Source organism: Microchirus variegatus (assembly GCF_963457635.1).
Source record: "Microchirus variegatus genome assembly, chromosome: 7".
NCBI lineage: Eukaryota > Metazoa > Chordata > Actinopteri > Pleuronectiformes > Soleidae > Microchirus > Microchirus variegatus.
The window spans coordinates 17988613-18015185 of NC_139808.1; the positions used below are offsets into that span (position 1 = coordinate 17988613).

Here is a 26573-nt window from a genome sequence, read left to right on the forward strand (position 1 = left end):
GGACAAACTACTGTACTTCTAACAAAGGGCTGTGGATGCTGACATTTAAAAAAAAAAAAAAGTTGCACAAGTGTCCAATTGTTACTTTTAGGCTACTTATACAAGATTCCCACTTGTGTGTCTAGAAATTTAGTTTTAGAAAATGTAATAAATACACTCCACCCTGTTTTTGTCCTTTTTGGATTTATACATTTAATTCTATTCAACATATTTGTTCCTTCCTTCCTAAGGGAAGGTAAAAAAAAAAGTGGAGCCAATAGAACTGTTGAGGTAATGTATTATGTAGAAAAAAGCACATATGCACTACAGTTGTACAGTCCAGTCCTCCATCCTGCACTACACCAGACATTTTTCTAGTTTTACAACACTTTTGAAGTGTACTCAGTGCAGTATATAGCTATACCTTTTTTTTTTTTTCCATGTTGTCACATTTATTCTAACATGAATACTATACCCACTTTATTGGGAGGTTATTGGGAGTGACTTAACAGCCCAGTGTGCAGCGTTATCAAGGAGATCTACCACACTGTTGGACATTTCTTTTTTCAAGACCTACGTCTTCCATCTATCATGTCGCTTTACTAACTAGTGACAGGCAAAGCTGATCTTTTAGGGGTACTTAATCATTAGACTCATTTAATTGAAAAGATTAGTTCAGTACTTCTTGCATGACCTGAGTGCATACTCCGTCTGACACAGTGACTGAACTGAAATACAGCTGAACGGGTTGTGATTCAGTTCGTAATCGCAGACTTCCAGCAGTGCTGTCACTAAAAACACCAGACTTTTCTGGTAAATACTGCGATTTTAGAAAGGTCCTTGCTAAATGGTGGGCATAACCCCATGTTTTCTTGATTGTTGAATTGCTTTTAACTAATCTACAGTTTGTCATTGTTGTAAAAAATGCTGTAAAACGCTTGACAGTACTGCGCTGAAAATGGCTGGCAGCCATCAATAGAAAAGCACGAAAAAAAGTAGAGAGGAGCTGAGTTGTGCTAGAACTGTATTCAAGATTCAAGATTCAAAGTGTTTATTGTCATATGTACAGTAAAGAAACACGTTTTCCTGTACAATGAAATTCTTAGTTTGCTGTCCACTCAAAAATACCAGCATAAAGTAGAAAGACATTTTTTAAAAAGTATAATATACATAAGAAAAAATTGTAAATAAATATTACCAAAAAAACTAAAATAATATATATGCATGAAATAAGTATAAACATGTGCATGAGTAAGAAAAACTGTACATAAAGTGCACACTGGTTGTGCAAGATGTTGTGCAACAGATTCAAAGTGTTACCACTGTATAGTGGTAATGTCCCATTAGATATTGTTTAACGTGTCATTCACTTTCAGAGTGAGAGCAGGAGAGAGAGTAGCAATCACTGCTAAGCTAACTGCTAGGCTAGGCTAGGCTAGAATAATCACTATAGTCAAGATTGTTTTATTTTATTTTATTTTATTTTTTTGGGGGGGGGGGGGGGGGGGGGGTGCTCTGTCCTCCCTCTGAAACATCTTCTCCTTCAGTGTAATGTTGTATAACAGCACATGTAAAGCATATGTCTTTCACTTACACGTGGGTTTGACTTACTGGGTCAGAGGGCGTGGAAGTAGCCATATTAGCTAACAGCCTGGCCGGGACAACTACTGGGTACATTTTACAGAGAAGAGAGTGACAGTTTCACGAACAGAGGGTGAGTAAAAAAACAAGTGTATGACCACAGTGAATTGTATGTATGAAATGACAATAAATTGTTGTATACAGAGAAAACACAGCTTGACACTCGTGAACAGTGGCGGCTCCCTGATGAAAATTTCAGGGGGCGGGCATTTTTTTTTTTCGGATAATGATTAAGGTGACCCATTCAATAGGTGCATAAAGAAATTCAGTATCAATGATGTAAAATAGCTAAACAGGACACAAGATGTGTACAGCAACCACATAAAGACAGGGGCAGCTTATTAAGTCAAGTATTTATTAACTGACCGAGGATCAAGAGCTTTCACAACTTTTACCAGATACATACAACAAACATGACAAGATGCAGTCAAATTATTCATTAAGTGTAAAGGAAAGTGCAGAATTGGATCTTTGAATGTGTTGCTAAATGCATCTTTCTTACACGAAACAGTCCGATTGTCTGATTTGCCTGCATGTGATGTGAAGAGCAGAGAAGATATCCCCTCCCCTCTTTGCTCAGTGTACGTATGACGCAAGCATGTTTGTGCATGCACATAAATCCTCATTAAAAATGCATTGGAGGGTATGTTTTTCGGAAAAACACTTTTAACATGAGAGTCAATGAATCATGAGAATTTTCGGGCAATTCTCCACGTCAATCAAATCGCCCCAAAAGAGGCAGGACCATAAAACATGACATGAATCTTACGATTCTGATTGGACAATGACAGATAATATGTCTAGAAAGATAACTACTTTTGCTGGCAGAGACGGATGAAAGTAATATTAGTACTAAGGATATTTGGAATTGCTTAGGGACAAAAAAAATCTTTCTCCTCCTAGTTGGTGGGGCGTCGCCCAAATCGTCCCTATACACAGTTCGCCCCTGCTTGTGAAACAGGAAGTGACAGTGGCTTATCATCCTTTGCGGTGGCCTTTTCCTTCCGAGATGTTTCATTGACAGTGACAGGTCCAGCTTTTATGTAGATCACTTTTATGAACTTAAAGCTGCTTTACCTCCAAAAAAAAGTAATTGACTTTCAAGTTGCCATAACACTCCTGACTTACTGGAACAGACAGATATGACTAGGTCCTAATTATAACATGTCATTAAAGAGATCTCTGTGGAGGTGTTAATTTTGCCATTTGGTCTGAATGTAGCTTCACGTTTGATAAGATAATCTTCAAGACCATGATTCACACTTCTGCTTCGCTCGCTCGCACAAAGAGAACAACTATCTGATGTGATATCGAACATGTGGAAGTGCAGGTTCGGCAACGGGCAGTCATTTCCTGTTTGTGCTGGTGGAGGGTTATGAGTTGGGGGTATCATTACATGTTCTTCAAAATGTACATTGAAAGCAACAAAAGTCAGATGGCACTATCTGCTAAGTTATTGATGTAAACTGATGGTGCTCTTTTGCATATCAAAGATCTCCCCTTCTGACAGTGTGCTCAGTTAATATTTGTGTTTGTACTGGAGATGAACAGTTCATTCTATTTCTTTTGTGATTCTTGTTTCTTCAATAAACAGCAACCCTACCACTACTACAACTGAATAGTATATATAATAATAGTATAATTGTAATATCACTCTGAGAGTGCTCAATAGTACAGTCCTGTGTGTCCATATCTGGTTCTTATAAGAAAATATATTTTTCTTTGGACCATTGACTTCCCCAGATTGTTTTCCATCCAAATCTGTCTTAATTTTTTTGAGTTGTAACAACCAAACAAGACATCACTTCCTTGGCCAAGGTTAAAATCCCAAATTCTGTTTTGATCAAATAAAAATCCAACTTTCAACATCTTTAGTTTCATTTTGATTATCCATTCAAGTGTGTGGGACTTTTTCCATCATAGTCACTAGACCGTAGTTGAATTATGAGAGTTTTCATTCAGATATCTCATATTTATTGTGACAATTCATTATTTATTTATATTTTAATTAGTGCTGTCAAACAATACAAATATTTAATCGCGATTAATCGCATTATTATTGTCATAGTTAACTCGCGATTAATCGCAATTAATCACACATTTTTATCTATTCTAAATGTCCCTTGATTTCATTTTGTACCATTATTTTTCCTCATTTAATTCTCTTATCAACATAGAAAAGTGGATTGGCTTGCTTTGTGTAAATGTTATTTGCATATTTTGGCATATACTGTAGTGTAGGGCTGAAATTAATCGAAATTGATCTAAATTGCAGTACAGCTTACTGCAATTTCAAGACACAATATTTATAATATAATTTTTGTTCAAGCCAAAATCTCATTTTAGATGAATTATTATTACACATCTTATTCTACAGACTGAACCATGCTGACAGACACACTTATCTATGTTACAGGCTAAACCTGCTGTGTGTAACGTGTGTGTGTGCGTGCGTGCATGCATGTGAGTGTGTGCTTTAGGAGGTACGAGAGGTCCATAGGTGAAGCAGGAAGTAATGTGTTCCGTGTGTTTACATTAGCGAGCCGCAAGTGAATATCTCCGTCGCTCTGCATAATTTGAGTTATTCCTCCTCTTATTGTGAGAGCCGCACAATAATAACAGAGGCTGTGTATCACCCCACAGTTCTGTGAATAAAGAGCCGTTCTTTAACGCAGACGAAGTCCCGTGGTTTAATGTGTTGTTGCCGTAACGAGCTAATCTGAGCTGAAGGAGCTAGCGGCAAAGCGCACATCGCTCGCCATCCGCTCAAAACATAATGTTTACTCTTTACTTACGCAAGCTGACTACTCTTTGACCGGCTCGCGCAGCGTGTCTGTTTTTTGATCCGGTGTGGTGTTGTCGTTGTTCTTATGTTACTAGTTGATGCAAAAGCTTGTGAAAAAAACTACAAAGTTTGCTCGGCCAAAAAAAGTGTTAATCGCGCGAAAGAAAATTGACGCCGTTAAAATGGGTTCGCGTTAACGCGTTTAACTGACAGCACTAATTTTAATTTAAGCCATGGTTTGAGGTATATTAAAGGTAGTGTTGACTTGAATTTGACTTGCCAAAATTAAATAGTTGAATTGCACACTTAGCAGTGCATTGTACAAATCCAATCATGGATGCATTTTTTAATTGATTATGTTTTAATCGTTATTGATCCATAGTGTTTATTTTTTAACCTTTTTTCTATTTTCTTGTTACTGTACATGTTTTACATACACATAAATAGCACTAAATTACCATGATACAAGGTTTATTCTTGCTTAGATTCAGTGTAACGCCTACCTATGGATGATGATGTTATTCTTGTATACCCACTTGTGCTGAGTAGTCTGTGGCTCAGTAGATGCTGTCATCAAATGGTACAAACATATTAAACTTGATATCATGCTCAAGTTTATCAGATCCACGGCTTAGCTAACATGACACTTAAAATCAATATTAATTGTTTATAACTGAATGAAATATGGTTACGGGGTTTGTCATCCCCTTAAGTCAGCTGATAGTGAATCAGCACCACTCCACAATTAGCCATGTGGAACCGTGCCTTGTTTCCTGAGCCGGTGATTTATCATCATAATCCCCTCTCGATGAAAGAGTTAGTGACTGTGTTCTTGTTGCTAATGCTGGCCCTCACACAAGGATAAACACATCAGTGTGTTGAGGAGCTGCTACATAAAGTGTTGGCTAAAGTGAGTGCTCTGCAACTTGGCAGCAATAACTAGTCGTAACAAAATAGAATGTACATCTATGCAATATAGTGCAATCTAATGTAGTAGCTCTGCCATAAAATCTGCCTTTTACAAAGCCTATAATGGTCAGGTTTGTTTCAAAGGTGCTGCTAATGTACATGAGGGAGGCATTAAAACAGCACTGAAAAACCCTTAATATAACGCACTCCTCTACAAAGCCACCACTCAATGCAACAGTAAACTTAGTGTTGCATTTACATTACTCTCACGGTGTCAACAAAACGTGAACATGCGCTTCTTAGGATAGAATTAATGGCAGGGCTGGTGTATTGGATTGCGTTAAATCCTGAAGGTGTAATAAAACGGTCTAATGTTTTTCTTAATTATTACCTCACAAAGAAATCACATTTCACACTCATCATTGGGGGGAAAACGGAACACCTTTTTTGCAGGGAAATTTGTTTTTGTCTGTGCTGAAGCTGCTAAGTAGCAGTGGTGATTTCTCAAAGACAGCAAGGGAAGTTCAGCTTCCTCTAAAATGTCGTCAAATATGTACTGTGTTGTATTTACATTTCTATAACTAATGTGTGCTAGAGCAGGATTAGAACGTTTCACGGATTTCATCTGTAGACCAATAACTATATAATAATTTTGTGTTTGCTCCGCGATACATATAGCCCAGTTTTTGTTTCAACAATAAACCCTATAAATAAAAGCACTATTAAGCATTTCAATTTTACACAAACATTGTGTTTCCTAGTTCTAGTTGCTCATTTGCTGAACTTTTCTCAGAATGTATGTATAATAACTGGGTCTGAAATAAGCTTCCCCTGTTCATAAAGAGCACCCGTCAATACTACTAGCCCTTAACATTTTTTCACCTACACTCACCAATTTATAACCTACACTCACCAATTTATAAGGTCCAGATTAACTTCTTGTTTATGCAAATATCTAGTCAGCCAATTACATGGCAGCATTTAACGCAATGCATTTTTAGGCGTGTAGACAGACGACCTGCTGAAAAAGCAATTCTTCCACCTCTTTGTTTTGCCCTTTGAATTAAACTTGTCGCCTTTTCACATTATTGTGTAATACTAATGCATTGTTATTTCTTTGGTATGGTAGTAATATTCTTCAGTAGGGAAAAAAAAAGTGTATATATATATATATATATATATGTATTAATGTTGGTGCCAGATGGGCTGGTCTGAGTATTAAAAAATAACAAAAACAACAACAACAACAAACAAGCAAACAAACAAACTGCTAGTGTTTTCATGTGCAAATCTCTAGTGTTTAAAGAAAATGCTCTCAAAAAGTGTCTTGCTGATGTAAGAAAACAGTCCAGACGGGTTTGAAATGATGGACATGCAACTGTAACTTGTTACAAGCAAGGTATAAAGAAGACCATCTCTCAATGAACAACACGTCAAACCTCAAGTCAAATGAGCCACAGCCGCAACAGTGCACATCAGACACTTTATAAGGTAATATGTTCACCCGAAGTAGTAGCGTGCAAGTGATAGGATACACATTGGCATTGAAAACAAGGTAAAGATTAAAATGCTATACTCTTTGGCCAGGTATAAAGAAATATGGCTCCAATAAAAACATGGCATGGCTCCACATGCTTAATTGCTAAATGACTAAGTGACACTGACTCACTGTTGGCAGGCGCACAGAAGGTGTCAGCCCTGCAGACGTCGCATGGAGGACAATGTGACATTCTCTACATTTCCTATACACTTTGGAGTTCTGCCAAACACATCTGACAAATCCGAGTGTCTTTTTTCTCACACCATTTGTTTCCTCTTATTTATTCAGGCTCATATGTAAAAACTTTGCGAGGATACTGTAGGTGATCCATCACAGTGAATACGATGTCAGACATTACACAGCCTTATTTATTTGATATTATTGTTGTGTGGTAACATTTGGAAGACGTTTTAAATCATTCTTTCATTTACAATCTACGACCATAATTTAACCGTGACAGCAGCAAAAGCTGACAGGATGTGGGCCGTGATGGATGACGCGTCTCAAGCAAGTCGAGATTTCCACAAATTAGGTTTGAGACTGTAGAAGAAGAGGAAGCAAGTACGGTGTAGAAGACGCTCTCAAATTTTTTTTTTTAAATGGCAGCATCAAGCAAACTCACTTAAGTCAAAAATAATTGAGAAATGTGTTTGTACTTTTTATTCAGTCACACAAATGCAAATGACATAGATTAAGTTAAACAAAGCAGTAACTTAAAAGACAGTGCTTGTACAGTGTCCTATATATACTGTATATTTCAAAAGAGAAGGGGGGAACTATATACATACACACATGCATACATACTTACCTAAATGCATGGATACATGCATCTAATTTAAATTAAAGTATATCATATATCAGAATTTTGTCTCAAAAACTAAAAATGTACAGTACGTCTCAAAATATCAGTTTAAAATTTGCCTCAGTGTCCACTTTAAGACATTTATTCATGATGAGATAACAGCGTAAAATGAATATGAAATGCAACTGCATTTCAAATAAAATCAACGGATTAACTCTCACATAGTTTTAAGTCTGACTGAAGATGCACAGTGATAAATATGTTCTCTGTTATCAGTTATGCTTTGAAAGTTTGTTGACTCAAGCTAGCACATAGCATCTGTCATCACAGCAGTGCTCCTGGATGTTGCAATAACTGTCACCCAGAATGATGCACACCTAATGTTTCTCCGTAATCATGCCCACAGCCCGTGAAGGGCATTCCCGAGGTTGACGTGCATGTCAGATGGCCTCATACTGTATGTCAAGGTCTCCTCTGGTAGTGCTGCCCCCGATCTCCTCAGGCCATTTCACAGTGACAGGATGAACATTGACCTTTGTCATTCTACTGCGTGAGCAGCCTACGGTAAGTCCGCTGGTGCCAGGCCAGCTGAGCCATGCTGCCAGGCACGCAGACTCTGTGGCCCTTTGGCCCCGTCTCTGCGGCCATGCGGCCGTGCACACCTCCAGTCTGGCCCAGCTGTCCCCACTTTATTATGTGCTGATTAGGACTAGATTGCTCCACGAGGTGGGTTTGCTCCCCTGATCTGCGGCACTGCCTAAAGAGGCAACTGCATTGCAATGAAAGGCGGGCACGTTCTTACCAAATTTGTACCTTGTAACATGACCCCACTACTCCACCATTTAAACTGTTTAACTGACTAAGGTTTTCATCAGTTTTTACACTGCTCTCTGGCCTATTAAGCTTTCATTAAGTCTGAGATCTGTCTGATGACAGTATTAGTGAGAGCTCAGGCGCAGCCCATGAAATTGAAGAGCATGTCTTGCTAACCTGGAGCAGGCGTCTCTAGGTGCACTCACCTGTTAGTCCTCAGGAGGAGCAATTATGTCAAGACGAGGAGTGTGGGGGGGGGGGCGTGCATCCCCAGATGGCCTCCGAGCCAAACCCCTGCTAATTGGCCATGTTAGGGATTCAGAGCAGGTTCAAGGGAAAAACTCTCTCCTCTCTTCACTGCCCCTACATCTTTGTTTGGCTTTGTCAAATCTTGCCTTTTGATATGCATATCAATACATATTTTATTCATGGCTTTTTGGAGTTAAAAAGTTCAGTTGAGATCTCTGCACTGTTGTCTGTATACGCACAAAGAATTGTTTTTGCCACAAGCATGTGTGGATGGTTTTGCCATTTCAAAGCCAATTTACGAGTCGCCGCCTGCACTCTCATGCAACCCAAAGAAATGAATGATTTATTTGACTGTCAATTTGAGGGTACCGAACAACTGAGACTGTACAATCTACATTGTCGTCTTAGTTATGTGACAGCTTGTACACATTTTTTTGTTTTTACTTTAAGGAGACAGCCATGCTAAATGACTGGGTTAAGAAGTACTAGGACAGGGTGAGCTGCGGGGGTGAGGCGTGCTAGCCACATCCCAATGGGCACAGTTGTTTCAGCAGAGAAGAGAACTTATGCTAATCATAATGTTAAAGATGTGAATTTAATTAGAATTTTATTTTATCACAATCCTGTCAGCATTTATTAAATTGCATGATCCCACCCTGGTCGAGGACATATCTGTTAAATCAGTGCATACGTGTGACTATTGCTGAGCTTAAAACAAGCCACTTTAGACTGTCCCTAATTATCTGATTATCAGATAGACCACAAGCTGCTATCTGATCACTAGCGCTTTGTGCACAGGCTACAGCCACTAATGGGACTCTATAGGCAGGGTAACTCATTAGTCTGCAGCAATAAAACAAGAGTTATGATTCATTCGTATCAATAATGATCCTACTGCAGAAGAGAAGGCACAGTGTGTTTTCTATGAACATCATCAATGATTGGTACAAGTAGTAAAATGCAAGACAATGGAGAGGGTTGTTTTGCAAATGTCCCCCAAAAGACATGTGTTAACAGGGCAGTGACAACATGCTCCACAGTTTATCGCCACAAATTTCACATGAGAGCATGAATGTGGGTGAAGATTTATTAAAACGGAAGATTTGTGGACTGTTTAATGATTCTCCTTTTCCAACTGGCAGTCACTGTTTGCTCATTTTCCAACTTTAATCAGTTGCCAAATATTTTAACTAAAGTCTTGTCTGACATTTGTGTCTCTTAGGGAAATCAGATTTCAAATCACAATTTCTGTGCATTATGATGTAAAGCAGCACATTTTCTTTGGACTTTTCTGCAAAATATAAAAGAGTAGAATCAATTTTAATATCGATTTGTTAAATTTTACCCCATTGTCTGTCTTTATTCGAAGCCAAACAAATGGCTTCTGGGTTTATAATGTTATGAAGTGTAAAATATGTTGTGGAGGTAAGTCTTTTCCATCCAGGTGTTGCCAGTGATATAAAGGTGTTACATCATTCACACTAAAGGCTTGTATACTCATCTGTCACTTCTCTGGAGAATTGAGTCACCTCAGTGAGTTGCCTGAAGTGGAAAGAAGGAAAAAAATAAGCAGGTTCAGTTATAGCCTACAGTTCAAATGCATTGGAATTAGATGCAGCTTGAAATGGAAAATTACATTTATCTCTGTCTTAGCATATGTAAACCTCATACAGTATATGCAGAGCATTTACCTGTAGCCTTTAATTTTAACTGGCTGCTTACGCTGCAGACTGTGCAGTGAGGCTTTAAAATGGCCACATTAGAGTGCCACGCTGTTCACTAACCATGGACAATAAATTTACACCATGCCCTAATAGTGTTGGCATGGCGGCGGACAAAACAAACACAAAAGTCAGTCACTTTGTGTTGTGTTCCTGAGCCTAAGCAGTAGTTACAGACTTTATTCCAAAAGAAAAACATGAGTCAGGAGTTTCTTTTTCATTAGATTTCACTCTGTTGCGGGAGAATAATTCATTCACCTTGTCTCTGTAATACTAAGTACACACAGCATTTCTTTAGTTTAAAAGAAGAAAGGTTCTGTTCCAATTGTGCAAAGAAATCAGTATTTTCTTTCTTATCTGTCAAACCACTTTCTTTCAATGCTTGCAAACACAACAATGGCTCCACTCACTTTTTGAGACACTTATTCTCTTCTACTTCCGTGGACCGAACCACAGTGAACAATAAAAACACATCCAACCAGCTATGTCTTAGGGGATAAGTTCTTAAATTAGATGTCCTGAAATTTCGTTTCCTTCATAAAAACTGTTTTGAGGTTTGTTGTGGCTCAGATTGAGCGTCAACTTTACAAACAGGTCAGAATCAGAGCATGAAGACTGTTAACGGTGGCCCACAGGAACAGAGCCATTTTCAGGCCGTTTGACTTGTCAGCTTAAAAGAGAGCGTGCTGTCCAAAAATATTTAACCTCCAGCTCTTATAGGATTGGGGGTGATGCCTTTTGAATAGCTGTTTGATTGTGTAACTTGGATGACATTTAAAACCTGCCTCTCTGTGGATTAGCTACAGAGACCCGAATGAGCAGCAGGGGAAAGATGAGTTTGAAGGGCAACATTTGTGGCACTGAGTCTTCTGGACATCATGTCTACAGTGATTGACTTTCACCACACAGGGTGAATGACGTTAAATGTGGTGTATTCTGTCACATCTAATAGACACAACTGTCACTTTTTGATTGAGTTTAACAGCCTTTGGTTTATGTGTAAAGATGTGATGTTTTCACAATGGACAATGGACATATAATACACATTTTTCCATATTTATGTTCCTTGAGTTCCCATCCTTTCCTGTTTAGTATTCACTTCAATATCTAATTATACACTTTTTTACACACTATACACAATTTCAATAATTGGAAGAGGTCATGTAATTTTTCATGATGAAAGAGGGAGTTGTTTTTTTATCACCTGTTCTTATGGCTACAGTCAAGACCAAGGGCCAATTCCAATTCCTATCTTAACCCTCAATCTTAACCCTCAAGCTCTTATGTGAAAACACGCAATGCATTCTGGGTAGCCCTTGCTCCCAAGGTTGGTCTCGGAAAATCTAAATATTGAGGGCGATACAGCCCTTAAACTCGCCCCTCAACTTAATTTTTCTGAGAATCGGGACAGCACTTGCACCAGAGGGAGCGCGCATTTTTGAGATTGAGGGTTAAGCAAGGAATTGGAATTCACCCCAAATCTAAATGTAAGTTCTCACTGGACATGATGTGATTTGTTAGCTGCATCTATTGCATGTAGCCTGCCATGTACTGTATTTCTGCTGGAAGAGGAGGGATGAAGAGCAGCCGTTTCTGAGCGGAAGTAGTTGAAAGATCGTCACAACGTCAGTTACATGTCAATGCTTTTTGGTTATCATGATAACGCATCAGTCAAATTTGACGCATGAGTTAGTATTAGTTAGTATTTAGGCTAGTTAGTATTTCAACTAGCCTGTTTGCCAAGACAACGCATTTGTGTATTTGCATTTAATTTGGTAATTTTAATCACATTTCCTGTGAACATACAGTAACCCTAGGCAGCGCCAAGTCTAGGTTGAAAATACTTGAAACGTGAACATTGCACAAGTGTGGTATATGTTAATATTAAATACATTATTTCATTTTATGCATTCAATGTCCAAGACTACAGACGTTTTGAGGGCCTTGTTTTTCCCTACCAAGACCTTTAAGAAAGAATTTGAGATTATAGGCTAGAAAACTGATATTACAGCTGTGGAAATTCGAAAAAAATCTCCTACATTTGCTACACTCGGAGCAGATAAGATACACAGTGGCAATTCACGAGGGCATCTCGTTTTGCACTTGATTAAAAAATATAAATTCAATCAATTGTACTGCACCATTGGCCTTATTAAACAGTGTTGTGTGTATTTACTTTGGAAAGTAATTTATAACGTTACAATGTTACTGTCAAATAAAAGTAACTCATTACTGTATGACGTCGTTCTACAACCCATAATTTGTAATTCATGGGCCTAGAATAACAAGAATGACAGCAATTGTCCATTTAATAGCGCTCCACCAACTTTGAGACCCGTATGTCCTCTGTAAATGAAAAACATTTGGACAGGGTGTCTCCTCCGCTGACAGGAACAGGTTATTTTTATTTCCACTGTCTTCCTCTCTTTTTCTGTCTCTCTTACTGTATGTGCACATATGGTTGGTAGTGTGCTGAAATACATATGATCCATACAAGGCTTTGCAATCCAAATTAATTAATTCAATTATTTCATTAATGTCTGAGATTTATTTTTGATTGAGCAACAGTTGTTAGCCTAATTTCAACTGGGACCAGTGGGTTACCATGGCAGCGTTACCTCAGTGGCCATGTATTCGTGAATGAGCTGAAATATTTGTATGAAATAACGTTTTCAGACTGTAGTGCTATGTGATACAGAACATAGTGAACATAGTAGAAATCGACACGTTTTCTGGTGGAGCAGGCAGGTCATAGGGTCATGTCTGTCTGCCCCAGACAGACTGGTGACCCTTAAACCCGTGTACCTCACAGGTTAAACCGGGTTACAGGCTCAATCTGTGCAGTAAGGTATAAGAGACCATGTTATGGCAACCAGCACACAACAAAGTAAGGCTTCAGTTTTCTTTTTTCTATGGGATCATGTATTTTTTGGTAACAAACTGTAACATGACATTCCATTAACCTTAGTTCAGAAGAGACATTATTAGACTTTACCTCCCATTTAAAAACAAAAATGCACAGTAGGACGGAAGGATAAATAGCACCATGTACATATTAAAGATGTCTCACCCACAATGCATTCCAATGAGAGAGAGAGAGCGAGAGACGCACAGGAAAAAGTGAGAAGTTGAGAGATCAAAGACCCCCCCCCCACACACACTTACATCTCTACATATTTTTCATTCCATTTAAAATGTAAAAATCTACGAATGTCACAGCAACAGCCAATTTCCACAGAACTGTGGGTTTTCCCTGTGGCAGTAACCTGGTGCTTTGGGATGACATGTTCCTCACACAGAGTTGCACGCAGATGAATCAGGCTGTAACAATGAGAAGAGGAAGTGGCTGTCACAGGTTTGTGAGGCCTACTGGGAGTTTTGGTAACACCACCTGAATGTTAGAGACACACAGGATGGGTGTTTTTAATGATGACCTACTTCTGTTCTGCACGAGTATGCTAAGCAGCATCATACGAACTGAATAAGAGGAACATTTCGAGCAAGTTCTGTTCACAAAGAAGTTAGAATAAAAAAGCGGTGCCCTTATACACATTGTTCGTAAAATTAGACAATGAGAAACTCATCTACTTGCCTTTGGTTAGCAGTACAACTATAACACAAACAAATTGAAGGCTATGTATCATAGTTTATCACAGATAATAAACTGCAACTAATTAAATAGCTTACAACTGAATTATTGATATGCTCCAACCCACAGACTAATTAGCTGCGGTTAGGTGTTGTAACTATCTGTTGCACTCTGAAAAGTTAGGCTGGCAATTCTGTGAAAGGTACGCTAAAGTTGTTGCTGGAGAATTTGGTTTTGTTAGCTGCAGCTGCAGAGAGAAATGTGTAAGCATGTGTGTGCTTTGAGTCACTCAGCCATTTTCACCACAGTTAGTCACGGAGCAAAACTCATGTGTTTTCCAACGCTGACAATTAAAGTGTTGTTTTGCACCAACAGTAGCCTGTTACAACTGCTAATGTATCACAGCACATGTTAGTTCAGCTCGTTAGCACGCAGCCATTGCTGTATTTTCATTGATGTTTTTCTTGGTGAAATGCTTTCACTTTCAAAACTGTTAATCTTGGCTTTTTTTTTTGTTCTCTTTTTTTCTCTTTCTTGGGCCATCATTAATACGCTTGTATCATACAGAATGCAGTCATGGTAGAAAATGGAAGCAATATTAACCCTAGCACGTTCAGTACTGTGGTTAAAAATGTACATTTACACAGTTTCATTTTATTTAATGATAGCATGATGTGCTGACCAGATGGTGGCTTGGTGGCTAACACTGGTCTGACCAAGGGCCTTTACACATGTGTGCGTGAGTTTTCTCTGGGTATTCCAGTTTTATCCCAGTTGGAAAACATGCAGAGGTTAATTGGACAGTAGGTGTAGGTGTGATTGTGAGAGTGAATGGTTGTTTGTCTCTGTATGTTGACCTTGCTCGTGACCTGTCAAGGCCGTACCCCGCTTCTCGCACACTGTGTCAGCTGCGATTGATTCCACCTCCACATGACCTTTATGTAGAGGATAATGCAATAGACAATAAATGAACCCAAAAATTCCACATTGACACATTAGTATGATCAATATTTTTGGTGATTTGATGCAGAGCTATAAACAGTAAAACTGATATAAACATCACCCAAAACTGTGCATGTTTTAAACACAAAATCATCCGTCCGTTGTCCTCTCCACTGGTAAGCTGTTCTGTGTCCTTTTACGATACGGTTTGTCCTTTGATGAATTTATCAACAGAAAAAAAAAATTGTCTGCCAATGTTTAGTTGTGGAATTTGCTGATATAATTCAGATTTTAGCGGCATTCTTTGGGTACACGCAAAACAGTGTTTTAAATAGGCTTCTCTGAACATTGTGGGTGTTTTCATGTTTGTGTTGTACACAAGGCATTTAACCACACAACGGTTTGCGTGGCTGCAGCAAAAGAGGCTTGCCAGAAATAAAAGCCCACTTTGAAACACTCCAGTGTTTAAGCAGTATGAAGAACATCATTCAGGGAACAAAATTAGAAAGGGTGCAGCTGTGTGATATGCATCATGGGGGCATTACTAGAAATATGTAAGCGGGAACGTATGTTGCACAAGAAAACAAAATTAATGTCTGTGTTTTTTATACATCTGACTCCTATTTGTATTAGTGCCCACATTTTGTTGGTGCATCCACCATGACCTTCTCCCAAAAGGAACTTCATAAAACCATCACCACCACCACCCAATTTTCTCAATTTTTCCATTACAAGCTGCCATGTTGCTGACTTAGATGGAATTATACACAGTGACACCATTCTGCAAAGTACATGAAACAAGAAACAATTAAATACAACATTATTTTTTAGAAGTTGTTGGATGTATAAATTTATTCTGTATTTGTGACATTTAGAAGGAGGTTCCTTCCATAGCTCTTATCACAAAAGCAGCATCCACTTTGGATTGTAGATGAGTGCAGTGAACGGTAAAGAGGTAGAGGATCTCAATGGTACCGTCATGGGAAATTTCAAATTTGTACACCCAACCCTTACACCCCTTGTTGCATATCAATGTTTCTCAAGACAATCACATGTGTGACTTTTTGGCAGATTGTTTCTTAAGTTTCAGCATTTCATCGTCCAAACAACAGGGAATTCAGAACATTGTCACATAAATTTGCAACATATTGTGGTCCACTGAGTTGTACCATACAACTGTGTTTCTCTGGCAACCAAGTTAAAATAGAATTAAAATGTCTGATTATGAAGTTTCATAACCAGGGGAGTGTTATCATCAACTATCATTTCATCAAAATGCCAAACAACGATTTAAAAATAACAGCACGTTGATAGAAGATCTAACGTAATTGGGGCTTTGAAATATGAGCTCACACATATCTATGCTTTGCAGAAAAATAGCCCCCCCCCCCTTTTTTTAACAATCAAATAGTCAAATCTTGTCATGTATAATGTTGTCGTGTTAGTTTGCACATTTGTGCAGCTATATGCATTATTAGAGAAGAAATCTCAATGTAACACCATTAATACCAAAAATAAAGCAGATTTGTGGAGTTCTATTATAAACTGAAATCCAAAGAAATATTTTGTGAACCAAATAGATACAGATCGTAAGTCAGTATCTTCAAAATATATGCAAATGACATTTCTACGGGTTAGTGTGTCAGGATTGGCAACAAGGAAAAATGTGGGCATGGTGCCTGAAGGAAGGCTGGATTAAGATAAATGCGCCTCGTGGTTGGAAACAACAGTCGTTAAAGGATATATACTGCATTTTACTAATGTTTATTTAGCCCATGAATTTTTCAATTTGGCATATAATCACAACAAACCGAGCTGCCATATATGTGCAGATAATTTCACAGATAGTTTCGCTGCAGTCCGACTGAAAATAGTCCTGATGATTTACGACCGATAAACACATTAATCTTAGCGGAATATAAAATTGAGTCATGTGGAATTTCTGTCACTTTATCTACTGACATGAAGCATTGTTTTTTCATCCTGACAGTTGTGGATTAATGGAGACCTCGTATCCTGCTGTGGAAATGATCTTCTTTTTCACAGCTGCAATTCTTTGTTATTGTTATTATCAGTATTTGAACAATTTTATTTTGTCTCCCAATTCCAAAAAGTTGTAGTGTGTGACTCTGCTATTTCCTGCCTTTTCCGTGAGGTTTAAATAGCTGATGGCAGATACACACAGTTTGTTAAGAGCACCACAGCAATTGTCACAGCCTTTGACTCACGCTGCAATTGCAGTTAAATAAAAGTCACTACTCTTGCGGTTGTGGGACAGTCACTATTATCTTTTTCCTCCAAATGGTGCAGTTCTGCCTGTTGGCAATGAACACAGTCAATTCATTTTGCCCAACAATGTATGAGGTTACAGCTGATATTGAAGAATAATACTGAGAAGGTGTTTGCCATACAAGGCTCATTATTGTGTCCTTGTACAACCTGAGTAATTACTAGTGGCTGATCGGGAAGCAACCAACTCCAAAAAATAATTATAAGGGTTGAGTGAATGTGTTTTCCTGTATTGTTTTGAATCCTCTTTTGGTTGGATGGTAAATGGCTGAAAGGCAAAGTCAAAATAAGCAGCACTTTGCGCCGTCTTTGCAGAACATTTGTAATCAAAACCATAATTTAAATTAAAGCTGCTGGCAGCCCTGGCTGGACCCCTGTTGCATGTGAGCACATTGAATAGTGGCAAACGTATATATGAGCTGCTGCTAACTCAGGAAACTGGACGGATGAGGAAGATGTCATTTCCTCCTTATCTACTTATGAAGTGGGTTGCAGTTGCCAAAAAAAAGACAGCTCACTCAATATGCAATATGCAGCAGCTGAGGCCCCCATGTTGGACCATCATGTTTTTAATGGAAAAGCTAAATACGAGGGCAGTCAATAGATAACCCCCCACCCCCCAAAAAATATATCTCAAGTTTTGAAACGTGTTACTCACAATTAAAAGTTTGCTTTTGTTTTAATGACTACATTAATGAGTAATCAGACAGTGTGCATTTCAGACGTCATCGCTTAATTGTATATGTCTTTTTAAACACAGACCTATGTGAATTTCAAAGATACTCAGGCCTATCAAGTGCCAACAGGTCATCTCAAAATAAAGGCCAACATGGATCACTGACATCCTGTGTATAACAAGAACATCTGTTAACATCACAACAAAAAAATCCACCTGAGATTGTGCTTAGAAACTCAGACAGAGGGAGAGAGAACAAGAGAACGAAAGCACAGTCAGCCACGCAGGTTAGGTGTCCAAGTAGAACTGGCAAGGCAGCTGCCAGCATATTACAGACACTATTGGTGCTTAGAGTGGTGAGTTTACCACTTATATTCTCCACTCATTGGCGATGTTGAGGAAGTGCTCTGCGCATGAGATCGTGTGGATAATTCCTGGCTTTCATGTCAGAAACAAAGTTGCGTTAACTGCGTTAAATTGTTTAGTCGCGTTAATCTCGGCTATATTATTCGCAATGATTAACACATTCACTTTAACAGCCCTCCTAAATACCTTTCGAGGGTTAATGATAACTGATGATAACCTTTTGTTCTCGTACATGCTTGGAAAGAAAGGGAGATATTCAACAGCAACATTCAAATTCACCAATATTGTACCACTTTATCCTCTACATGAGGTTCCTGGCTGATCCACAAAAGGCAGGATTCACCATAGACGAGTCGCAAGTCCATCGGAGAGCCAACATACAAAGACAAATAACCATTCACTCTTACTTTCACATCTATTGTCATTTTAGTGTCAAATTAACCTCTGTATGTTTGTGGACTGTGGGAGGAAACCAGAGTAACCAGAGAAAATCCACGCACACACGGAGAACACACAAACTCCACACAGAAAGGCCCTCAGCCGATCCAGGATTTGAGCCAATGACCTTCTTGCTGTGAGGTAACATTGCTTGCCATTTACACCACGGGGCCAGTTTTTCCAATTGATGTTGCTCAATTCTGCACATTGTTCCTATATTATATCACAAAATGCATTTTTTGTTGTTGTATCACTCAAGATTTTTACAAACAGTGTGCATGTGAGACATTTCAATGAATGCTGTGTTCAGTTTTGCATATAAAAAGAATAGCTTAGTCTTATACTAAAATTAGCATGAGATTGGAATGCTACTTGGGGATTGGAAGCAAAGCCCTGATGCTGTAAAAATGTGAGGTGTGCAGGGAGACATTTTCTCGAATTAGATTGCCTACTGAGCAACTCCTTGAATCATGCATAACCCTGTGCATGTCTTTATGTATCTATATGCAGAGGCTCTGCTACTCATCATTTGAGGAAAACATTTAAATGTTCCAAATGTAAAGTGGAGGCAGAATCCACCCTTTGCTTGGCCCTCGGTATAGTTAAGATGGTGTAAAAAGGTTTAGCAGAATCGGCCAATCAGAGGTTTTTGTTCAGTGACTGTGTGTAGGTCAAAGTTTTAGCCTAATAGAGGTGATAAAGAAAAGGTCAGAATATTTAAATGTCATGTGCCCTCCCCAGGGAAAATCAAATATCAGCAGTACATTTTACAGGAATCCTATTATTACATGTGGACTGAGCTTGTCAAGCACCAAAGACTTTGTCAATAGGACATTTTTGATCTGACAGCAGTGTTGTATGAAGGGTCACTGGGTCAACTAAATCATTCGACGCTATCAATCTGAAGCTTCAAATGTCTGCGTTCAGAGACATGTCCAGCTATTCTGTAGTCCAAGGTTGTTGGACTAAGGTGCATGAAGAGAACCAATAAACTTTGGTTTTCACCCCCTCTTAAAAATATGGAAATATTCATCACTACTCAAATCACAATCAGATTGTCGAAAAGCTTAATTTTCCACTTACACAGAAAGTTAAAGGACAAGGGCAAAAACAAAACAAACAAACAAAAAAAAACTTCCTGGTAATAATATATTAATGCCATCATCTGGTCTCAACTCATCAGCCACATCATAAAGGCCAGTTATGGGTTTAAATGTTGTGGGTGATCGATGTTTATGGAGTTTCATGTTGCATAATTTATATATTGTGGCGGGCACTGAGGGGTGTGTCTTCTCACCCAGTGGGTTGTGGGTCAGGAAGTGTTATCCCTGTTTTCCAGGCACATGTGCTGTTTGAGTTCTGGCAATAAACCTGGTTAAACTCACCTGCGTCTCTTCATTCCTCGTCTTGCCACATTGGTGACCCCGTTTTGAACATGTTCGAAGAAGAAGAGGAAAGTGTCTCCTCTTCGACAGCTGGTGGACGTGCCTCCTTTACAGCCATGCCCCAACTCCCGCAACCGGCCGGCTTCCCGGGGCCGGTGAAGCTTCCAGAGTTTTGGGTGAGCGATCCCGCTCCGTGGTTTGAGCACATCGAGGCACTTTTCCACCTGCGAGGGATAACTGCAGACGACTCCAGGTATTATTTGGTGGTCGCAGCACTGGACCAGCAGTCCACTCGCCGTGTGATGCAGTTCCTGCGGGCCCCGCCGCGGCACGGAAAGTACGCCGCGCTCAAGCAGTTTCTTCTCCGGCGCTACAGCCTGTCCACCGCGGAGAGAGCGGACAAACTCCTTTCGCTTCCCGGTTTGGGCGATGGTTCGGCGGTGGACCTGATGGATGCCATGTTGTCCTTGCTGGGCTCGGAGGACGGCGGTTTCCTTTTCCCGCATATTTTCCTGCGACAGCTCCCGCTGCCGGTGCGCACGTCCCTGGCAAATTCTCCGTGCCTGGCTGCTGGCGATTTCCGCGGTTTGGCTGAGGAGGCGGACCGCGTCCTGCTGACTTCCAGACGTGTCTCCGTGCAGAGTGTGGCGTCGGATTCCCTGCTGCCGACGGCGGAGTGCGCGGCTTCGGTGTTGACGGCTGGAGTCTCCACCCGAAGACGGCGGGGGGACCTGTGTTTCTTCCACCAGCGCTTCGGGGGCAAGGCTCGGCGCTGCGTCCCTCCGTGTGCTTTCGAGGCTCCGGGAAACGGCGGTGCCAGCGCTCAGTAGCAGCTGTGGGCGCTGGCGAACGAGAGGAGCTGCTGTTTGTTAAGGACTCGCTGTCAGGTAGACGGTTTCTGGTGGACTCCGGCTCACAGAAGAGCCTCCTCCCTCCGGCTGAGGCGGACCTGTCGGCCCGTGGCGGTTGCCCACGGTTGAGTGCGGCCAACGGCTCCTCTATCGAGACATTTGGTACCAGGTCTGTGAATGTTTGTTTCAATGGACGCAGTTTTGAATGTGACTTTGTGATAGCCTCCATTACAGTCCCCATTATCGGGGCAGATTTTCTGTGTGCTAATGGTTTGCTGGTGGATGTTGCTAACCGTCGTTTGATTGATGCTGTGTCTTTTGCTACTTACCCATGTCAGACGGGGGGTTCTGGGCCGTTAACTCATGCTAACTTCTCAGCGTCGGGGGATGTGTTTCAGCGTTTACTGGCAGATTTCCCGTCGCTGACGACGCCTGCGTTTTCTACCGCGGTTACCAAGCATGGCGTGGAACACTTCATTCCTACCGTGGGTCCGCCTGTTTTTGCACGCGCGCGGCGCCTCGACATGGTTAAGTTAGCTACAGCTAAGGAGGAGTTCGCTACCATGGAACGTTTGGGGATCGTGAGGCGTTCAAACAGCCCGTGGGCCTCGCCGCTGCATATGGTGCCCAAGTCGGACGGGTCTTGGCGGCCGTGCGGTGACTTTCGCCGTCTGAATAATATTACCACGCATGACCGTTATCCAATTCCGCACATTCAGGATTTTTCGGTTCACCTTGCTGGTATGACGGTTTTCTCTAAGGTGGATCTGGTGCGTGGTTATCATCAGGTTCCCGTGCGCGCAGACGATGTGGCCAAGACCGCGGTGATCACGCCATTCGGGCTTTTTGAGTTCCTGCGTATGCCGTTCGGCCTGAAGGGCGCGGCACAGACATTTCAGCGGCTGATGGACTCGGTGCTACGTGACCTCGCGTTTGTCTTTGTCTATTTGGACGACATTTTGGTGGCCAGCCCGTTGGCTGGTGAGCACCTGTCTCACCTTAGACAGGTTTTCCGGCGCCTCGACGAGCACGGCTTGATTGTCAACACTGCGAAGTGTCAGTTTGGGCTGCCAGTGATCGATTTCTTAGGCCATCGCATTTCGTCGCAGGGCGCGGTTCCTTTGCCGTCTAAGGTGCAGGCGGTGGCGAACTTTCCTCGTCCGGTCTCGGTCAAGTCCCTGCAGGAGTTTTTGGGCATGGTGAACTTCTATAACCGTTTCCTGTTTCGTGCGGCCCACCTCCTGCAGCCACTATACGGGGCCCTGAGACTGAAGAAGGCCAACGACCAGGTCGACTGGACCGCCGAACGAATCCGGGCTTTTGACGGGGCTAAGTCTGCCCTAGCCAACGCGGCGCTCCTGGCGCATCCCGTGTCTCGGGCGTCCATTGCTCTCACGACCGATGCGTCGGACGTGGCCGTGGGGGCGGTGGTCGAGCAGCGTGTGGGGGGTGCGTGGCAGCCCCTCGTGTTCTTTAGCCGTAGTTTGCGGGACAACGAGCGCAAGTACAGCGTTTTTGACCGGGAGTTGCTTGCGTTGTACCTCGCTACGCGCCATTTCCGTTTCCTGTTGGAGGGCCGCTCTTTCACAGCCTATGTCGACCACAAACCGTTGACGTTTGCAATGGCGAAGGTGACAGAGCCGTGGTCTGCTCGCCAGCAGCGCCACCTGGCGGCCATCTCCGAGTTCACGACGGACATTCAGCATGTGGCGGGTAAAGCGAACCCGGTTGCGGATTGCCTGTCGCGTGTGCTGGTGTGTCCTGTGCATCTCGGGGTCGATTTTTCTGCGATGGCTGCCGATCAGCCTGGTGACCCGGATATTCTTGCACTTCGGTCCGCTGGTACCGGTCTCGAGTTAGAAGAGGCGGTGGTGCAGGAAGGTGGTCCCGCCCTCCTTTGTGACGTCTCCACCGGCCGCCCCCGCCCGGTCGTGCCGGTTGCTTGGCGCCGTCGGGTTTTCGATTTGGTTCACTCGCTCTCTCATCCGGGAGTCCGGGCGTCGGTGAGGCTGGTGTCGTCTTAGTTTGTCTGGCCTGGCCTGCGCAAGGAGGTCAGGGAGTGGGCGGCCACGTGCGTGGCGTGTCAGCGTGCTAAGGTTCACCAACACACTAGGGCGCCTCTTGAGCCTTTTTCGATTCCGGCCAGGCGTTTTGACCATGTGCATGTGGACCTGGTGGGGCCTCTGCCTCCCTCCCAGGGTTTTACACACCTGCTCACAATGGTGGATCGGACGACCAGGTGGCCAGAGGCGGTTCCTCTGTCCTCCACGACGTCTGCAGATGTGGCGCGTGCGTTTCTTTCATCTTGGGTCGCGCGTTTCGGTTCCCCGTCGGACATCACCTCTGACAGAGGCTCTCAATTCGTTTCAGAACTCTGGTCAGCGCTGGCAAGGTCTCTGGGCACACAAGTTCACCGTACTACCGCGTACCATCCTCAGACTAACGGCTTGTGTGAACGTTTTCACCGGTCGCTGAAGGCGTCGTTGCGTGCTGCGCTCTCGGATGCTAACTGGGTGGATCGTTTGCCTTGGGTGATGCTCGGGTTGCGCTCGGCTCCTAAAGAGGACCTGGATGCTTCACCTGCGGAGTTGGTCCTCGGTCAACCACTCCGTGTTCCAGGGGAGTTTTTGCCTGAGAGTTGGAGTTCGTGCCTGTGGAGCTCGCGTCGGCTCGTTTTGTTTTTGTGCGCCATGACGCTCACCGTTCGCCCCTCCAGCCCCCTTACGATGGCCCGTTTAGGGTGCTGGAGGCGGGCTCTAAAAGTTTTGTGCTGGATATGGGCGGGCGTAGGGAGCGCGTGTCGGTGGATAGGCTCAACCCGGCTCATTCAATGGCCGGGGAAGAGGTGTTGCCGGCCCTGGTTCCCCGTCGGGGTCGTCCCCCTTTAGTGGCCCCTGATATGTCTTCTCCGGTTGTGTGTCCTGATTTAGAGTCTGCTGTGGATGGTGTCTCTCCTGCCTGTCGCCCCCCTACGGTTTCAGACGTGGGGTGGCGTAATCGGTTTGGCAGGCTGGTTAAGCCTCCTAGGAGGTACTGACTCTTGCCATGGGGTTTCCCTCTGGGTGTTCAGGGGGGGGCTGTGTGGCGGGCACTGAGGGGTGTGTCTTCTCACCCAGTGGGTTGTGGGTCAGGAAGTGTTATCCCTGTTTTCCAGGCACATGTGCTGTTTGAGTTCTGGCAATAAACCTGGTTAAACTCACCTGCGTCTCTTCATTCCTCGTCTTGCCACAATATATATATATATGTGTGTGTGTATAAAATGTGTATGTGTATGTTTGTTCTCCTACAGAATGTTTGCAAAGCTTGCCTTAATGTTCATTTTTGCTTAAATTAAAATAATCTTGAATAATATTTGTGAAACAGCTCATTGTTTCCCTTCATTTCATACTGTGAATATGCAGATATAACTGATGTCGCCACACTTTCCCGGACTTTTTTCCCTGTCCATGTGTTCATTGCCCAATTTCCCATTAATATACAGTGAAATGCAGACAAAATGAAACACGTCAGCGTCTTTGTCTTTTTTTTCTTCCCTATAGCAACAGTTGTCATGGATGTTCTTGCAAATATGTCTGCCAGTTGAATTTAAAGTTTGTACCATTTGAAATAAAATACAACTATGCATACTTGAAATCCGTGCTATGTGCTGCAACTGCCTGCAATGAGGCAGTCGCCAACCTCACACTTGCATGTCTTTCTATTGGCTGTGGAATTTTGATAGGGTTATTTCATGAAAATCCAAGCCCTGAGAGCTGAGAAAAGTTTTGGAATCGCACAAAAGCAGCCAGGGAGCGAGGAGAAGGAGTCAGATTGAAGTGTGGGACATTTGTGCAGCAGCAGAATATCTGACTGAACACAGGCAAACAGTTCAGAGCGGCAGCAGCAGAGCACATTTGCACATGAGGGGGCTATTCGGGGCGAGGCAGGGTTTTCACGGAAAGCTGTCCAAAACATGAATGTAAAATGAGGAAAATAATGGTCTTGATTTACACCATTTCAATGACTCGGCTATACCACAACCAGTGGGAATACCCATCTTCCACAGTTGGCTGAGATACTATACTATACTCATACATATACAGCTACTATCCTCATGTCACTAAATATTAATCTTCCCATTCCAGTGTAGACTGCGGAAACGTACACAAATATGTATTTCTCTCCATTTCCTTTACATATAATATCGACGGATAGACATAACAGGTTAATAGACATAACCATTAGTAGACGTGTGTAAATTAGGTCAGATAGGTGGATGAAAGATAGATCAATTAGAATAAAGATTATTAAAATAGGCTCTCCACTGTGAATCACTCTGCATACAAATGAACAAATGATTACAATATCAACACAAACAGCGAGCAGAAGTGGACTACAGTGGGCTCATTGTAGCAGTGGAATAACCTCAGTCTACTTAGAAACACTCAAACGCCCAAGGTCTTTTGGTGATCATAATTCTGTGGATCGGCAACAACTTCCCCATGAACCTTATGAACATGTCCTTTGGTGTCCCGCCCACCTCTGTTTTTGAGCATTAGCCAGGAACTCGCTTTCCAAACTGCAGCCCCACAAGATCCGGCTCACCTTAACCTCCCATTATCGCTGTGATTATTTTGTTCTTCCTGTTTTTGTTCGAGTTGTTTTCTCTTGTGTCTTTGCATAACTTATGAATCATCCACCATGTATGCATAATAGCACATGCATGTGGACATACGTCCTGAGATGATTTCAGTTCCTATGCTAAAACAATATCTAATTTTTACTTTGAGGATATTTCTCAGGTATTAATGTTTTCAATGTATAAGACAATAATTCACTTATAACAAAATATATAGCATAATGGAGGTTAATATCACTTTTGACATCAGTGGTGTTCTGGAAAAGATTATTTATAAGTTCATGACTGAATCGAGTAATTTGTAATCTTATTGCCAGCAATTTGACTCAGGTGGGATTTAGTTCTGACACACAGCGGTTATAAATGTTTTGGTTTGCCTGGTCTGCACATCACAGTGCATCTTTGATTTTCATGTCGACACTTATGTTTCTCTTATGTCAGATTAGTGCTGCCACAATGAGTCTCTCTGCTCATCTAAAGATTTGGGCTCTTGTCTATTTTCTCTGTGTCCTGCAAAGAGTTTGCAGTCAAAAAGATGGTGAAAATTATCTTAGAATACAGCTCCAGTGGTCAGTGATGTGACAAATATCTAAAACACCTTTTGTCCCAGTTTCAAAGTAAAAGCACTCTACACCATTTCTGTTTTCAAAAAGGCTTTCATTGTAAAATATTTGCAGAATTGTCCCTTAATTTAGTCAAATATTAAGTTTTTTTTACCTCCGCCAAGGAGGTATGTTTTCGCCAGAGTTTGTTAGTTTGTCTGTCTTTCTGTTTGTTTGTTTGTTTGTCTGTCTGTTGGCAACATAACTCGAAAAAGTCTCAGACGAATTTGGATGACATTTTCAAAAAATGTTTGCAATGGGACCCGGAACAAGTTTGTGCAATTTTCAAAAGATTAGATGCAAGGCAACCACCATGAACTGCACATACACACACACACACACATACACACAAGGAAGCACACCTTGAGTTATTGGCTG

At 41.8% G+C, this 26573-nt stretch overlaps 1 protein-coding gene across 1 annotated transcript in view; it reads left to right on the plus strand.

The window, feature by feature from the left end:
* The window catches only part of cntn4 (contactin 4), a gene marked incomplete at both ends in the record, with an annotated part of 203519 nt that overhangs the window by 27323 nt on the left and 149623 nt on the right, over positions 1 to 26573 (plus strand). The gene's annotated exons all lie outside the window — the stretch shown is intronic.